Here is a 17,518-nt window from a genome sequence, read left to right as displayed (position 1 = left end):
TCCAGATTATTGGTGAGCCTGTGTAGCCGGTGTGACGACGGTTGCTGAAGGAGATGATCTGTCTGGAGGGACTAAGTTGTCTCGCTACTCTATTTTCTGCTTCTCTTTTCTTTTTGTCTTGAGAGGTCATTTTATTTGCTTGTTTGTTTGAAAAGTTATACATGTTCATGGCAAAAGTCTCAAAAAACCCAAATAGGAACTGAGTAAAACAAGTCTCACTCCCACTCAACCTATTCTCTTAGTTTCTTTCTCAAAAGACAGCTGTTCTTGACTAGTTTTCCAGAGAGAGTCCATGCATGTGTAAATGTGTTCTTATCTTTTTAAGAAAATCACAAATGGTGGCATAATACACACCTTATAAAATGTATTTTACATTTTCCACTTAGCAATATTTTTCCATGATTACCTTTCCTTTCCAGTCCAACTTTTTGTTTTCCCTAAAGTTAATAATTGTCTTGATTTCATGTTTGCTTACTTTACTATGAACTTATTACCGATTCAACCCTAAGTACTTATCAGTTATCTAAATGTGCTCTTGATCTCTTTAGTCCATCATATGGCCTACTGATGTTGCCTCCTGAAGAAACTTCTCCTGGAGGCTTCTGATCTGTTCCTTTCTGAACTGCCTGTCATCAGTACTTGGTACAAGCTCTCATCCTGGGATCTTCCTTCACCATCATCATGGGGATTTCATTGCCTCTCTTCTGTGTGGGAGTTCCTGTTTCCTACTTTTCCATTCTTCCTACTTCTTGGTTTACTCCATCACTTTGGTGAAGTATAATCTTCAGTACTCTCCAGAGGAGAAAGGTGTAGGACGTAATTTTTTCTGAGGTCTTGAATATCTGAAAATATCTTTATGTTCACATTTGATTGGCAGTTCAATTGAGAATTAAGGGGTTGGTGTGCAGAAAAGAGTTAGCATATTAGGCCTGATGACGCTCTCCTTAGAAAGGCCTGCTTGCAAGGTTGGCCCTTGGTGGGGGTCTGGAAACTTGAATTGTAATCAGTTCCCTACGCTGAAATAAACGTTCCCTGAATGATAAGAGTGCTTCACTATGCCTTAGTTGTTTGTGCAAACAATATGGTTTATGCTAAACACCTGCTTTCCTTTTGGGAGCCTGGAAGTTTGGTGCATGCTAGGCAGAGGATGCCTACATGACCAGCCTCTAATAAAAATCTTGGACATTGCATCTCTAATGAGCTTTCCTGGTAGACATCACACTTGACGTCACACATCTAGAAGAGGTAAGCATTCCTAGAAGAGTTAAGCCCTTCATTTGTGACTCTACTGGGAGAGGACTCTTGGAAATTTGAGCCTGGTAACTTCAGGACTTTACCACATGTGTCTTTTCCCTTTGCTGATTTTGCCTTGTCTCCTTTTGCTGTTATAAACCATAGCGGTGAGTACAACTATATCCTGTGAGTCCTCCTAGTGAATCATGGAACCTGGGGGTGGTCTTGGGGACCCCTTTGATATAGTTAGAAACTTCTTTCCTTCAGAATTTTTTTGCTGTCCACTGCCTTGTAGCTTCCATGTTGTTGCTGAGAAGTCAGAAGTCGGTCCTATTTCTGACCTTTGTGTGTGATGTAACCGTCTCCCCTTCTCCTCTCAAATCTTTTAGAATCTTCACTGTCCTCAGTGTTCTGAAATGCTGAAATGTCATGCCATGCTGTGGTGAGTGTTTACTTTCATCTACTCTGCTGGTCTCCTAATGAATCCTTTTAATCTAGGAACATTTGTCATTTATTCATGGAAATTTTTTCATAAATTTGTTTATGATGATTTCCTCGCTTTTATTTTCTCAGTCCTCTATTTCCAGATTTCCACTGTTTGGACCTTCCGTCTAATCTTCTAATATTCTTGCTTTTTTTTTTCCTCTCCTATTTTTCATATCTTCAGCTAATTTCATATAAATTTCTTTGGTTTTTTATCTTCTAAATATACTATGGCATTTTTCATTTCTTCCCTAGTATTTTAATTTTTAAGAGCTCATTTTCTCTGAATGTTCTTTTTTTTTTTTTTTAAAGATTTTATTGATGTGGACCATTTTCTAAAGTCTTTATTAAATTTGTTACAATATTGCTTCTGTTTCATGTTTTGGTTTTTTGGCTGCAAGACACGTGGGATCTTAGCTCCCCAACAAGGGATTGGACCCACACGCCCTGCATTAGAAGGCGAAGTCTTAACCACTGGACTGCCAGGAAAGTCCCACTGAATGTTCTTTGTTTCATGTCATTTTATTCTTTTCTTCCTCTTTTTTTCTGAGTAATATAGTGATATTATTTTGAAAGTATTGTCCCCTAGAAGTATCTTTGTTTCTGCTGGGAGCACTATAGCTACATGATTCTTTTGGTCCTTTTCATGTCATGGACTTTCTTTAGGTGTTTGCTAATCCATTTAGAAATAATATATGCATATTTATCCACTCTTTGCCTCGAAATCTATCCCATTAGCAAAATACCATATGGCCTTTGAACAAGCCTATTCATAGCAGCATTATTTATAATAGCAATTGAAATGCCCATTAACAGGGAATTGGTTCAATGAATTATGGTTAATTAACCCAAGGAAGTACTATGCAGCTGAGAAAAGGGATGGATAAGATATCAATATGTGAATATAGCCTGATGTCCAAAATATACTGTTGAGTCTAAAAAGGCAACATGAAGAAGAATGCTATCTTTGTGTAAGAAATAGGAAGGCAATTTGGGTATATATGTGCATTTACTTATATTTTATAAAAGAAACTGAAAAGATAATGCCAACTTAATAAGTATGGTTATGTGCATGGGCAAGGAGGTACCCAGAGGGAGGAACAAAGATGCTAGTGAGACTTCTGTGAATGTACCTTATAAAGTTTTTCTTTCTGGAACACTGTAAAAGTTTTTACATAATTAAAAAAAATATCAAACTCAGAAGAGAAAAAAAAGCAGTATCTAAAAATTAGGGGGAAGAAAAAGAAGGAAATAAGCCTAACTGTATCAAGTTGGTGACATAAACACAGAGAAGTAATTACTTCAACTGAGTTTAAGGCATACTTATTTTAGCTGAATGTCTCTATTGGGATTTATTTCATGGACAAAACAGACTGACATAAACTTCATTCAGTTAACATTAATCATATTGTTATTTTGAAACTATCATAGAAATAATATGATACAAACCAAATAAGTAATTATGTTAAGACCTTTAAGAACTAAGACTTTTCAGCAAAGAGAAAAAAAGGTAAAAGTGTCAAATCAAAGAAGTCAAGAAAAAGCTCTGTATTCTTAAATTTGGAATAGAAAAAGCAGTACAAACTTATAATTTATTTTTTCTAATATACGTGTTTCCTGACTTTGTCCATTAAAAAACCTAGAAGCAATGATAGGTTTGCAATGACATCCCAAAGCAATGAATTTTCTTATCACCCAGATGGTGGTTTCTAATACCATTTCCCACTAAAAGGGAGCAGGACTCCTTGAAAAACTGGCTCAGTTCCAGGCCTGAAATAGGCGATGAGCAAAATGAGTCTGAGATACCTTATTACGCTGGGAAAGGAAAAACGTTATCAAAGATTAATGGTGTTATTTCAATAGAACACTGAAACAAGCTAAAAGGAACTCTCACCGGCTCAGGATGGGACAAATTTAAGCATTAAAAACATAATAACTGCAACTGAGTAAAGCACATTCGACCTAAAAATCCATACGATCTTAATACTAAAATGTATAAAACAGCTCATAGGACAGCACTGAAAGTTTCTGGGGCACCAACTCATTACTTTGAAAAGTGGTCAATAAAAAGAAAGAATTAAGATTTTCTCCTATCTTTCCTATACAACATATAATCCTTTTGGTGCAATGCTTGTCTGTAATGCCTGAATCTGTTCGTACCTAGTAGATAAAAGAAAAAATCACCAAAATGCAAAATATACAATTTTTTACAAGGTGAATGTCTTGAACTACCAAGTTACACCCACTGTGTGCAATCATTTCATCTTAGAAGAGCATAATGGCTTGTAGAAGAATATACGAAACCTATACTCTTGTGTCATATTCTCTCTTACTCAATTTACTTATATGCATTGCCCTATCTGTGTGAAACATGTTCTCCAGAGTTTGAAAACTTAGGTACAGAATCTAAACCATAAGTAAATATCCTGGTTATAAGAATCCAGGCAATGAATGAAAAAGGAAAACCTCAGGTACTGAAGAGAAGCTTGAAATAATAAAGTGTTTTGAAATAAACAAGAGAATATGTGCTATTGAGAGAATCTATAGATCTAAAGGAATCCACTAATTGTGCACCCTAAGATATGATGCTGTGAAAGTAAAAGGAGTGATAGATCTTAACACATCACAGTTACTTGCTTTCACTGAGCCTGAGAAGCACTTGCAGTGGGCTGTAAGATAAAGATGAGGATGATGAGTACAGCAGGACATCACTTAGAGGCACCCAGCCTCACTGACATGTATCAGCTGCAGCTTTGTGAAAGGGAGAAACTCGATAAAACAACAAAAGCCAATTTTATATTTCAAGCCATTGTAGGGAAAAAACATCAGCACCATCACCAACCATAAAACAAAAACAACAACCAAAAACACCCACCAGGACAAATGAGCTAGAGCCTCTGATCTCATTACATTTTATCTTAAGAATGATAATGTATTTTCTTCTTCCTCTCCATAAGTTAACAGTTACAGCACTTGAACACATCCACTTTTGCCAAGCAAACTTGATGTCTACTGCTAAGGTAAAGTTCATTATTTACTGTAGTATTTCTTTCTTTGTTAGGAATTAAATATTTTAAACTGTGTCACATATCTGAGTTTTATTTATTTATATTGTATTACCTGTGAGATTATTCAAGTTCATGTTCAGCCTCAGCCTTATTTTCCTATAAACCCTGTTACACCTAATTGACAAAATCCCATAATGCAGTGATTTGGGGAATATATATACCACTTTTATAGAAGAAATGACTATGGTTGATGAAAGAGATTCTTTATAGAAGAATTCCAGCTAATAAATGTAGAGGAAATGATGGAATTTGAAAGTCATTCTTTTGTGACCACTGGTTAAAATGTTAAACAGTAGCCAGTAATAATCAAGTTTGGAATTACACAAGGGGGTAACTAGGTATTATGGGCCTCCTGATGAGATATAGACATGAAATATCTGCACTAAAATTAAATAAATCTGGATATAATCCAAATCTTTAGGTCTAATACTTTATAATAACTATGGGAGATAGAGGAAAACATTAACCGCGAGGACAAGAGAGCAATCATCCAAGTCCAGAATGTAGGACAGTGCATGAGACAACCTGGTTTCTCCAACAAATGAATGGTGTGTAAAAATAAAATAGCAAAATAGAGTGACTGCTATCAAATATAGAGTCCAAGAGATGTAACAAACACATGCAATCTACGGACCCTTTTTGAATACTGACTTGAATAAACCAACAGGAAGAGGGTGTTTTCGATAAATAGGGAAATTTAAATATGGATTGGGTATAAAATGATATTAAGGAATTATAGTTAATTTTTAGGTGTTATAATGACTTGGAGATTGTTAAACATTCCAATTGGAGAAGCCTATTGAAGTACTCGGTGGTAAAATGACATCATTTCTGGATTAAAATAGTGCTCCAAAAATATGAGGGCTTCCATCTATGGTTTAGATGTGAAAAGACAGAGATTATCTTTTCTGACATATTAGCACCAAGAAAAACCTGGGTAATGTTAAAATCATGTATTTTAATAGGACTGTCTAAGAGAGATGATACAGGAGAAAGCTTTAATGAGCTGATTTCTAGAGAGAAGACCCTTTTATATGCTCAAACTCTTGAAAAAGTAGCCCCTAGCTGGCATTTGGAAGTGGGAGTGATTGGCCGTGGCAGTGACAGGTCCATGGTGATGGCAGCGCTAGAGGTTGGGCTAAATCAGACTTAAATTTAACCCCTTAAAGCTGAAGCTCAGCCACAGACCAAATCAACACTCAGTGAAATCCAGCTTATCTCATTTTAGACACTAGATACCCTGCTCTCTGGGAAAACAAAGCAATGCAAAAATATTTCTCAATCTCCTCTGTTTTTCTATATATAATGTCTGGTTATCAGTCAAAAATCACTAGGCATAAGGACTTCCCTGGCAATCCAGTGGTTAAGACTCCACGCTTCCAATGCATGGATTGAATCCCTGGCTGGGGAACTAAGATACCACATGCCGCATAGGGTGGCAAAAAAAAAAAAAAAGTCACTAGACGTAAAAAGAAGCAAGAATGTAGAACCCCAATTTAATTGGTGGGCAGCGGAGAGGAAGGAGCCAATTCACAGGTGAACCAGGTATTGGAACAAGCAGATGAAGATTTTAAAATAATTGGTATAAATGTCCAAGGATTTTCAGGCAAACATGGAAAGAGGAGGTCAACAGGAAAGGAATATTAGTAAAGAAATGGAAACTATTAAAGAAAAATCACATAGAGATCTTGGTATGTAAAACAGATATCTGAAGTAGAAAATACATTGATTTTAAGAGCAAAATAAATACTGAAGAAAGTATAAGTGAACTTGAAAATAGCCTAGTACAGATTATATGTAATGAAGCACATGAAGGAAAAAAAAGACTAAAGAAGACAGTGTTGGATACCAATGGGACAATATATCAAGTGGTCTAACATGTATATTTGGAAATCTCAGAACACTAGAGAAAGAAAATGAATCAGAAAATACTTGAAATATCAACTGAACATTTTCCAACATTGATGAAAAACATATCTGTATGTAACAGTATATAATAACTGTTACTATATTTAGTTTCATGGTGACAGATGAGGAATGCTGCCACCTTATTACTAAACTATCATGTTTTAGTGTCTGTATCTTTACTTTGCAGCATCTGTTACTTGAATTATTTTCTAATATCAGAGTTGGACAGCAAGTTGGATTTTCTTCTATAACCAGATTCAAACTTACGCTAGTTATGAGTTGCTCGTGACCACAATTGGAGATCAAATGTTCTTTTTTTTTTGATACTGTACATTCTTGATATATGGAAACACTGAGCTAAGATATTAAAGGTACCCTAGTATAAATTAAACCTTAAAAAAACCCATGCATACATTTAGAAATCTCAGAACCATAGAGAAAAAAATGAAAAAAAATACTTGAAGGAATATAAACTGAAAATTTTCCAAAATTGATGAAAAACATCAAAAGAAATCCACATAAAATCTACTAGCTATAATAAATGAGGTCAAACAGGTCTTAGGATATAATGTCAATGTAAAAAAAAATCAGTTGTATTTCTATTTACTAGCAAAAACAATTAGCAAATAAAACTCAGAAATTAACACTACTTACAAAAGTATAAATAACTATAAATATCTAGAGATAAATACTCCTCACTGAAAACTACAACATTTGCTGAGAGAAATGAAGACCTCTTCATGTATATAAGTGAAGAAATACATCATGCTAATAGATTGGAGGATTTACTATTTCCCCCCAATCTACAGATTCAATGAAATAACAATAAAAAATGCCAAAGAGTTTTTCATGAAAATTGTCCAGCTGATATTACAATCTGTATGCAAAAGGGAACGTTTTAGGATAGCAAAAGAATAAAGTTGGAGCTCTTCTACTTCCTGATTTTAAGATAAGGTAATCAAGACAGTGCGGTTCTGGAGTTAGGAAAGACAGATGGCTGCAACATAATTAAAATCCAAAAATACACCCACGTGTATAGTCAAATATTTGAAAAAGGCATCAATGCAATTCAACGAAGAAAGAACAGGTTTTTCAATAGATGCTGTATAACCAACTGGATATCTGTGTGGAAAAAATCCTGATGCATGATATACAAAAATTATTATCAAATGGATTATAGTCTTAGATGTAAAAGCCAAAATTATAGAGCTTCTAGCAGAAAATGAAAGGAAAATCTTAGCAAACTGGAAATTAGGCAAAGATTTTTTTTATATGGAATTCCAAAAAGCTCTAACTATAAAAGAAAAACGGTAAACTGGAGTTAATCAAATTTTAAACCTTCTGTTCTCAAAAGATGCTGTGAATGAAAAAGCAAAAACTTCCAGTTTCTAGTCAAACATGTAAAAATCCTGGAAGTCGTCACAGTAAGAAAAAGCTGAACAAACTGAAAATCAACAACTCTTCTTAGATCCATCAGAGAACTGAAGTGACAAAGCAAACAGTTGACCTGCAAAATGGAGAGAGAGAGGTGAATACAGAGAATCAGAATTCACCAGGAGCAGAAAACTTCCCTGGAGCTAGAAATTAGCAGGAATAAGGGATAATTGGCTAATTGCTGGAGACTGGGAGTGGACCAGTTTAAGAGATTAAAATTCTGGAGGGTGCAGCCTTAGGGGGCCCCCAAACTTCTGTGAGCTTTACTTCCCCGGCGCCTCACCAGGTTGTCACTGCAATCAGAGAAAAATCCCCTCATAGCAGGGGAGGGGGAGGTAACCATTTCGAAATGCTGCCAGAGGAGTCTATTTTCCTTAAAAAGGCCTGACCTTAAGGGCAACTATTTTATCACAGACCAACCAAAATATTTTACCGGAACCTAACTCATGCAGGGAAAGAAAATAATCAACTTCAGTCGCCTCTGGCCTTTGAAGTAGGGGAAGAGTGAACTTCATTCTCTTCTAGTCTTTGATGTGAAGGAAGGGAAACACCCAGCTCCAGGTCCCACTAGCCTTCGTGTCTCACCTAAGGGGTGGAAGAATCTGAGAAAAACTTGTAAAGATCAAGGCCCAGAGGCACAGGCTCAGAGTGGGAATTTGGAAATAACCAAGATGTCCTTCAGTAGGTGAATGTGTTTATCACACACTGTAGTACGTCCATTCAGTGAAGCATTATTCAGCAACCAGAAGAAATGAGCTATCCAATCTGTGAAAAGACGAGGAGGAACCTCAAATACATGTTGCTAAGTGAAAGGAGCCAATCTGAAAAGGCTACATACTGTATGATTCCAACTCTATTACATTCTGGTAAAGGCAAAACTCTACAGACAGTAAAAAGATGAGTGGTTGCCAGGCCTTGGTGGGAAGGGGAGGGGTAGGAATGAATAAATACATAAATGGAGCCCAAGACATTTACAGGTCTGTGAAACTACTATATATGATACTGTAATGGTGGATACGTGACACTATGCTTTTATCAAAACCCACAGAATTGAACAACAAAAAGAATGAACTCTAATTAAACTATGGTCTTTTTTTAATAATAATTGTCACTATTGGCTTATCCACTGCAAAAAAAAAACCATACTAATATAAATTATTAATAATAGGAGAAATGGTATATGGAGGTAAAAGAGAGGGTATATGGGAAAAAAGTACTGTAAAGAATAAGAATATTAAAAACAGGAAAGCTATAGACTCGGAGAAAATATTCCCAATACATATATCTGACAAAAGACTCAAATCTATAAACGCTAATAATTAAAAGGCAAGCAACTCAATTAAAAAGGGCCGAAAGTCTTAGACACTCACAGAAGTCGTATACTGGATGGCCAATACTTGAAAAATGCTTAAACACATTAATCGTCATGGAAGTGCACATTAAAATCACAATGAAATATCACTAAAGAACCACTAGAAAGGCTAAGATTTTAAAAGACTGACAATACCAAGAGTTTGCAAGAATGTGGACGACCTAGATCTCTTATACATTCCTGAAGGGAGTATACAATGATACGCTCACTGTACTAGTCACTTTTGACAAATCATAAATCAATAATTTATTAATTTCATCCTCAAGAAATTAAACCTTATTTCTATAAAATTATACATGAATGTTGAAGGAAGTTTTATTCATAACAGGAAAAATTTTGGAAACAATCCAAATGTCCATCAACAGAAGAAGGGATAAACAAAATAACAGGTATATTTTTATTTATTCCATTATCATATAATGGAATACTATCAATACTTAGCAATAAAAGGAACGAACTACTGATACAAACAACAACATGAAATAATTGCAAATTTATGCTCAGTGAAAGAAGCAAAAGGGTACAGTTTAATGATGTTCAAGATGAGGAATAACTAACCTGTGAAGAAAGAAATCAGAAGAGGAATTTCCTGTGGGTGGTGAGGATAGACTGTTTTTGTAAATGCAATTCATTGGAGCACATAGATGCTCATTTGTTTATAATCTATGGCTGCTTTCACACTACAACAACAGAGTGCAATAGTTGTGAAAGGGACCATATGGGTCAAATAGCTCAAAATATTTACTGTCTGACCCTTTACAGAAAAAGTTTACTGACCTCCGGTATAACTGGGCAAGATTACCAAAATGTTGGTAATTATAGAGTCTGGGCAGTGGATACGCAGGGATCCTTTTTACTATTCTACTTTTATGTGGTTTTTGATGTGTGGAGCTCTTTTGTCTCTGTGATGTTTTCCTTCTTTCTAGAATCTTCTGGACCCTTTCTCATTTGTAGCATTTTCCTTTTAGATGGACTCGTGCAGCTCTTTTACAGCTTGTGTAAAATGAAAACACTAGTCTACCCCCCAACTCGGGGTGGGAGTTGGGGCAGTGGGCTTGCCTTCACAGCCTAGCAGGTCTGAATTTGGAGCTGAGGAAAGGCAGGCATGTCACGCATGGCCTAAGTGAGTTCTCTTCTGAGTCTCGGGTTAAAAAAAAAAAAAAAAAATGCTATTTTCTATTTTCCTTGATTTGTTTTTCCCTTGTCCCCATCTGAGGCAATTTCAGAGTTGCAAGATAAGAGTTTCTGGACCAAGATCAGGTTTATATTCTGATAAAAGAGCCTAAAAAAGTTTGGTCTGCTGCTGGTTAGGTTTAGGGCTGGAGCAGTACCCAGATTAGCATTCAAACAGGGCTTTTGGTTCAACCCTTCAGGAGGTATTAAAGACTATTCGTTTATCAGGAAGGTACCCATTACTAACTTCCCTTCTGAAACTGTGGCTGCAGTAGCCAGCTGCTTCAGGATTCAGGTTTTTGAGATCTCACCCACATCTCTCTTCCTCTGAGAACCAAGCAGCTCCTGAGAGATTTTGTATGGAGTCCACCTTCTAAGAAAGTCCTCTAATGAGTGAAATTAGGGCATGAAAGGTGATAAGCACTAAAGGCAGTCTAGACTTTATTACTTAGCCAAGGACTGGGCTTGTTGGTGTATCTTGCAGACCATCTCTGGGATTACAAATTAAGTTGGTATGACCAGGGACCATTTGTAAATTTTGCTCTGGATCTAGCTCATTCATTCCTTCCAAAACTGACACACTGTTGTATTTATACCACCTTATCACTGAAGGCCAGTTCTGAAATTATTAGGCTTCTAGAAAATTCAAGAATTTCAAACTAAATTTAAAACATCCTTTTTGAAACCAGTTGAACGTTTTCTTCCTTCCCTCCTTTCAATATTTTGTTATGCATTGCGTATAATTAACAGTTCATTGGAATCTCAGTTTACTAAGTCAATGAAATGATTCAAGAGTACAGCAAGGAGCTGTTGTTTGAGAATGGATACAGACTTCAAAAAGTTTGGAATCCAAATGATAATATGAGAAATAAGTTTAAATATGGGGATAGTTTAAGCAGTTAATAGAACTTATGCATAGGAAGGAAAGGTTGGCATAGAATTTAAGCTCCAGGAATAATTTCTATTTTTAAATGCCTTGCACTAGTTGCTGAAATACTGTATGAAAACCTCTTCTTTAAGATTAATTTTTTTTTTTTTGAAGAGCATATTCTGTCACTCATCACCATGTTTTAGAATGTGATGTGTGTGAGGGCATGATCCACTCACCTCCAAATCGTATGCCTTTTGATGGCAACTAATATTTGAATTATGCTTTATAATTTACTGCTTTCGTTCCCTTGAGTTAATCCACACAACCAGGCTACAAATCAGGTAGTATTAACATCACTCTTGTACAGATAAATGAGAAAACTAAATCTGAGGGGTTAAGTGAAAAAGTGAAGGTCACAAAGCAAACAAGTTTCAGAGTCAGAGCTTCAACTGCAGTCCACTGCAGTCTACGCTAGTTCTACTATTTTCTGCTGCGAACGTTTTAATTAGTGTAGCAGACACTAATTGACCTTCATGTCAAACACAGGAAACCCACACTTCGCATGGTAGCAGAGAACCGTGAAGATGGTTGTGCAAGCTGAAACTGTGCAAAGTGATCTCAGGGTAAAAAAATTAAAATGTTCCATGACTTGAAAATTTTTGTCAAAACTTTAAAAACTCTGTTATACACGTATACAGAAATAAAAAATAAAATTAACATTTTAATTTATTTAATACACTATTTAGTATACTGTATTTGAGTATACATATTATTTAGTATGCTATAATGTAAATCATTAGGCACATTAAGAATTAAAATGGTTTATTTCTTTGTTAAAGAAAAAGTATCAAGAGCAGTTTTGAATAGCGCTTGCCTTCTTGTCGTATAACCTACGATATGGAGTGATCATCTTCTCTTGGCAAATTGTAATACCCCTTTCTAGGTTCGGATCAGCTTCCAACATTTTATCCTTTGCTTTTTTAATGTCAGAAAATATCTCTCAGAGTTCCGTTAATCTGAAGGTTTTCACTAGTGTCACTTCCTCTAGGACATCTTTATTCTTTTCATTACAACCACTTTCCTCATTTATGTCAGTAAATGTACTTTCAAGAGTTCCTTCTGGTGCATATCCAGAATCTCAGAACCAAAGCACCATCAACATTCCCATGATCAGCTATTTCTTTTCTAACTCCATTTGCACGGGATTTGAATTTCACTTCCAGAGCTATCACTTTCATTTCTTTTGCTGTGTTTTTATCTTTGTTGGCCTATTCTCCCTTTTGAGTATCTGTTTTGATAAACTGTCATGTAGATTTATCACTGGGAGACAAGGAGGCAATCCAAGTACACATTTGCTGCCTGTGCCTGAACTGAATAACAGAGCACAGCGACCAATCACCGAGAAAATGTGAAAGACACGATGTGATTGGTCACTGATGGTGACGCACATTTGTTATTCACCTAGGGCTTTGCAGACTGAAGAGCTAGCAGCAAAGTGTGTGCTTTATGCAATGATTCACAGTTAATATGTGGTAATGAAATCTGAATCATGTTTTAGGGGGGCTGGTAGTATTTAACTATACTATGGAATTTGAAATTTGTTTATCAGAACAGTGCAAAGCAAAGTCTGCTTGTATTGAAGCCTATGATACTCTAGCGATGACTAACTTAAATGAGGACACTGAGTGAATTGGATTTAGGTAAAGAAGGAGGGGAAATTCTGTTGCACGGGGAGGAGAGTTACAGCAGGCAGAGGGTGACTGGGGAGTGGATGCCTTGGTTAGGTCAAGGGTGTGACGCAAGGTTGCAGAAAGAAAGGCAAAGTGGAAGAGGACCAAAGGCTAACTTCACCCGCATTGCAATTTTGCCTTACACAAAATGCCATAATTACTATAAAATCTAGTTTTCTGACTAGAGAAAACACATAAAAATGTGTCCTTAAATATAAATAAATAAATTAGTTGACACACATTATATCTATACTATATGTTTTGTTCATGTTGTTACAAAAGTAACACATACTTGTTATAAAAGATATGAATACTGTAGAAGGGAAGAGAGAAAAAGGTGAAATTCCTTTTATTTGCCAATCTCTCTTCTCAGGAGGTAATAACTGCTAGTAGTAAAATTGTACTTCACTGGCATGCCATTCTTATTTTCTGTCTTCCTTATCATTTGCATTAGTTTAATACCAACTGTGATATTATATGATGCTTACTTTAATTAGATGTATGTGGAAATTAGGAAGAACACTACTAGTGGAAACTTAAAATGGATATTTAAAATTACCTTTTCTATAAAGAGAAAAGATGAAATCAGTCAGTTGCCCTCAGAAAAGCCAAAGCCCCACTTCTTTTGCTCTATTGAGTGGGTATTAGTGGTGAATCCTTTAGAAAATACAAGAAATAAAAAAGACCTTTTCCAAGAGTCAAGTTTTCTGGTTTACTCATGAAAAGACACATTTCAGAGTACTTGCTTTCATTTGGATTGGGGTATCTGAACCCCCAAAATCTCTGTCATTCACACTGACCTTGAAATATTCAAAAACAGGAATATATTTTAATCCAGAAGTAGTTCATACCTCTAATTTGCCAGAAAAATAATGTGGCCATCTTAGAAGTAATTTTTTTTTCTTACCTTTTAAAATTACAGACCACTGAATCATACAAAAGAGTATTAATTATATGGATATTTTGATATTACTCTTGTGTAATTACTTAGGTGTAAGAATATTACTTATATGTGAAACGAACACACACGTATACAGCACCGAACTTAAGGCATAAACCCATAACTTTGAAGCTCCCATGCCTCTCCTTGGAGGCATTCCCCCTCCCCACTAACTTATTCCTGAAATAGAACCATTGCCTTGAATTCTTGATTTTATTCCCTTTCTTTTCTTTGGGGTTTTAACACAAGTATTTGATATCCTAAATCACTTCATTTCTTTTTGCACATTTTTTTTTTAATTTTATTTATTTATTTATGGCTGTGTTGGGTCTTTGTTTCTGTGCGAGGGCTTTCTCCAGTTGCGGCAAGCGGGGGCCACTCTTCATCGCGGTGCGCGGGCCTCTCACCATCTCGGCCTCTCTTGTTGCGGAGCACAGGCTCCAGACGCGCAGGCTCAGTAATTGTGGCTCACGGGCCCAGGTGCTCCACGGCATGTGGGACCTTCCCAGACCAGGGCTCGAACCCGTGTCCCCTGCATTGGCAGGCAGATTCTCAACCACTGCGCCACCAGGGAAGCCCCTTTTTGCACATTTTTGAAATTTATATCAATTTTACTCTGAATAAAATTTTCTGACTTATCATTTTTCTGCTTAACATTATGCTTATTTAACCATGACAGTTTCACTACATTTTATTCTTCACTTACAACGCTGTATGGTATGCCATTATAGGAATGTGCTGCAGTTTATTTATCATTTCTTCTGGAAAAGGGACATTTGGATTGCTTCCTATTTTTAAACTACTCTAAGGAATTTTTGCATGTGTTTTCTGGTGTACATTTGCCAGAATGTTCCTGAGATTTATGCCAAGAAGAGAAATTAGTGGATCAGAAAGGCTCTGCACATCTTCAGTTTGCTTAGATAGTCCTTCCTTTATTTTTTCAAAGTGATTATATGAATTTACGTTCTCGATGGCTATACACTGGAGTTCCCATTTCTCCACATCTTGCAAAGGTGGATATGAAATCTTCTTCTTCTGGGACCCCTATAATTTGAATGTTGGTGCGTTTAATGTTGTCCCAGAGGTCTCTGAGAGTGTCCTCAATTCTTTTCATTCTTTTTTCTTTATTCTGCTCTGCAGTAGTTATTTCCACTATTTTATCTTCCAGGTCACTTACCCGTTCTTCTGCCTCAGTTATTCTGCTATTGATCCCTTCTAGAGAATTTTAAATTTCATTTATTGTGTTGTTCATCACTGTTTGTTTGCTCTTTAGTTTTTCTAGGTCCTTATTAAACGTTTCTTGTATTTTCTCCATTCTATTTCCAAGATTTTGGATCATCTTTAGTATCATTAGTCTGAATTCTTTTTCAGGTAGAATGCCTATTTCCTCTTCATTTGTTAGGTCTCGTGGATTTTTTACCTTGCTCCTTTATCTGCTGTGTGTTTCTCTGTCTTCTCATTTTACTTAACTTATTGTTTTTGGGGTCTCCTTTTCATAGGCTGCAGGTTTGTAGTTCCTGTTGTTTTTGGTGTCTGTCCCCAGTGGCTAAGGTTGATTCAGTGGGTTGTGTAGGCTTCCTGGTGGAGGGGACTAGTGCCTGTGTTCTGGTGGATGAGGTTGGATCTTGTCTTTCTGGTGGGCACGTCCATGTCTGGTGGTGTGTTTTGGGGTGTCTGTGGCTTTATTATGATTTTAGGCAGCCTGTCTGCTAATGCATGGAGTTGTGTTCCTCTCTTGCTAATTGTTTGGCATAGGGTGTCCAGCACTATAGCTTACTGGTCGTTGAGTGGAACTGGGTCTTGGCGTTGAGATGGAGATCTCTGGGAGATTTTCGCCGTTTGATATTACATGGAGCTGGGAGGTCTCTGGTGGACCAGTGTCCTGAACTTGGCTCTTGCACCTCAGAGGCACAGCCCTGATGCCTGGCTGGAGCACCAAGAGCATGTCATCCACACGGATCAGAATTAAAGGGAGAAAAAAAGAAAGAAAGAATGAAAAAGATAAAATAAAATAAAATAATTTAAAAATAATTATTAAAAAATTTAAAAAGTAACTAAAAATAAAAAAGAAAGAAATATAGAGCAACCAAACCAAAAAACAAATCCACCAATGATAACAAGTGCTGAAAACTATCCTAAAAAAAAAGGAAAAAAAAACGTCAAAAAATACAGGACAGACAGAACCCTAGGACAAATAGTAAAAGCAAAGCTATACAGAAAAAATCACACACAGAAGCATACACTTACACACTCACAAAAAGAGAAAAAGGAAAAAAATACATATATTGTTGCTCCCAAAGTCCACCTCCTCAATTTGGGATGATTCGTTTTCTATTCAGGTATTCCACAGATGCAGGCACATCAAGTTGTTTGTGGAGCTTTAATCCGCTGCTCCTGAGGCTGCTGGGAGAGATTTCCCTTTCTCTTCTTTGTTCATACAGTTCCCGAGGTTCAGCTTTGGATTTGGACCCGCCTCTGCGTGTAGGTCGCCTGAGGGCGTCTGTTTCCCGCCCAGACAGAATGGGGTTAAAGGAGCAGCTGCTTCGGGGGCTCTGGCTCACTCAGGCCGGGGGGAAGGAGGGGTACGGATGCGGGGCGAGCCTGCGGCGGCAGAGGCTGGCGTGACATTGCACCAGCCTGGTTCTCCCGGGAAATTTGTCCCTGGATCACGGGCCCCTGGCAGTGGCGGGCTGCACAGGCTCCCGGGAGGGGCGGTGTGGAGAGTGACCTGTGTTTGCACACAGGCTTCTTGGTGGCGGCAGCAGCAGCCTTAGCATCTCCTGCCCGCCTCTAGGGTCCGCGCTGATAACCGCGGCTCATGCCCGTCTCTGGGGTCCGCGCTGATAACCGCGGCTCACGCCCGCCTCTGGAGCTCCTTTAAGCGGCACTCTGAATCCCCTCTCCTCGCGCACCAGGAAACAAAGAGGCAAGAAAAAGTCTCTTGCCTCTTCGGCAGCTGCAGACTTTTTCCTGGACTCCCTCCCGGCTAGCACCGAAGCCGGAGCCTCAGCTCCCAGCCCCCGCCCGCCCCGGCGGGTGAGCAGACAAGCCTCTCGGGCTGGTGAGTGCTGGTCAGCACCGCTCCTCCGTGCGGGAACCTCTCCGCTTTGCCCTCCGCACCCCTATTGCTGCGCTCTCCTCCGCGGCTCCGAAGCGTCCCCCCTCCGCCACCCGCAGTCTCCACCCGCAAAGGGGCTTCCTAGTGTGTGGAGACCTTTCCTCCTTCACAGCTCCCTCCCACTGGTGCAGGTCCCGTCCCTATTCTTTTGTCTCTGTTTTTTCTTTTTTCTTTTGTCCCACCCAGGC

At 37.7% G+C, this 17,518-nt stretch overlaps 1 long non-coding RNA gene across 1 annotated transcript in view; it reads left to right on the top strand.

The window, feature by feature from the left end:
• The window catches only part of LOC132352590 (uncharacterized), a 426,053-nt gene that overhangs the window by 313,995 nt on the left and 94,540 nt on the right, over nucleotides 1-17,518 (top strand). The window lies entirely within an intron of this gene.

The sequence above is a fragment of the Balaenoptera ricei genome, chromosome 18 (assembly GCF_028023285.1).
Source record: "Balaenoptera ricei isolate mBalRic1 chromosome 18, mBalRic1.hap2, whole genome shotgun sequence".
Taxonomy (NCBI): Eukaryota; Metazoa; Chordata; class Mammalia; order Artiodactyla; family Balaenopteridae; genus Balaenoptera; species Balaenoptera ricei.
The sequence above is the reverse complement of the archived record's forward strand: the minus strand, read 5'-3'. Positions and strand labels throughout refer to the sequence as shown.